The sequence below is a fragment of the Hippopotamus amphibius genome, chromosome 1, assembly GCF_030028045.1.
Source record: "Hippopotamus amphibius kiboko isolate mHipAmp2 chromosome 1, mHipAmp2.hap2, whole genome shotgun sequence".
NCBI lineage: Eukaryota > Metazoa > Chordata > Mammalia > Artiodactyla > Hippopotamidae > Hippopotamus > Hippopotamus amphibius.
The window spans coordinates 194312861-194314459 of NC_080186.1; positions in this window are offsets into that span (position 1 = coordinate 194312861).

Here is a 1599-nt window from a genome sequence, read left to right on the forward strand (position 1 = left end):
TTTTTTTAGTACTACTTCAGGTTTGTGCCCTACAAACTCAGACATTCTGATAAATTCCTTTTTGGACCATTCCATAAAAAATGTGCATTTTTAATTGCATATGCTATATTATTGTTTGTATTTCTGACAGGAGAAAACCCATTTTGATCAGTCACTGATGAAAATTGGTTCCTATTATTACAATTCTGTAGGTCTGATGATTAGATGAATTTTCTGCTTCTGTCGCTGGATTTTCAAACCTCACTTCTTCACTACTCACATACTTAAATCACAATAAAACCTTTGGCCCTGTACCTTCCTGCAGATAAATCATCATTTAGCCTTTCTTGGAAGTCATTCCTGCATCAGGATGACTATATATCCTGATGCAATGCACAAACCTATGTACATACAGAAGTCACTGCAAACCACACTAAACCCATTTAAATGAATTTGCACCTCAAATTTCCTTTAAGCTGAATCTCCAGAAGCTCAGGGCTACTCCAGTGCCACCAAACACATAGGACAGTGTAATGGAGAGGACGCTGGAGTGGAAAGGGACAATGGTGTTAATTGGCTGCAGTTAAAATAACTTATTTTTGCAAATTTTCAAATGCAAAGAGTCATATGAATTCCTCACTAAAACCTCTCAGGGCCAAGAAAGGGCCCACAAAAGTGAAAGACTCTGAAGGTTGAGCTTTGTTAGCTTCACAAAAATCTTTGTCTTTCACAGCTATCTTTCACTTAGACTGGTAGGCCCTTGCTGGAGTCTGAAGTCCAAGTTTGCAGTTTGTATTTGAACATCCCGGTTTTCTCAGGTCATGAGAAATGTGGAGGTGGAGTTGAATAAATACTTTCACAGCTATTCAGAGCTGAAACAGGTTAAAAGGGTCCACCCAAAGCTTGTTGCCAGACACACTACACAAAGCTCTTCTTTGGGAAACCATAGGGGGTACTGGGAAGCATATTATGACATTCAGAGAATGGTGGTAGAGGCAGAATCCTGCACTGCTACTTTACTGTTGTATAGCCTTGGGCCTAAACTTCCTCATTTGCAAAGTGAGATAACACTGCCGACTTCATAGGGTTGTAGTGAGTGCATGTTAAGTGCTTAGCATTGACATTGGCTGGTGTTAGGCATTCAATAAGAAATGATGAAATACAAGCAGAGGGAAAGAGTCCAGGACAAAGGCCTGCTCACGTTGCCACGTTTTAGGATTTTTCTCTGTTAGCCAATGTTGTGACTTCATTTCTCAACTTTTGATGAAAGTACTCCTTAAAGCATGATTGTGGTTCATAATGATAAAAGCTTGGGTTATACTCAATAATAATATTTTATCACCCAAATCTTACACAATTTGTAGAGCTGTTCCTTGTTATCAGAGGCTGTCACTGGTGGTAGAGTGAGTGTGCTCGTATGAAATTGTGCTGCTGCTGCTGTGGACAAGATTGGAATAATCTTCCTGCCTTGGATTTTAAGTTTGAATCACAGATGGTCATAGCATTCAGTTGCATTGTTGTACCCAGTTCCCTTTTAACACTCACTGGTCCCCATGTGTAGGAAGCACTGCTCTAAGGCCTTTAGCTCCTCAACTCAGACACTGCATTCAAGCAAAGACT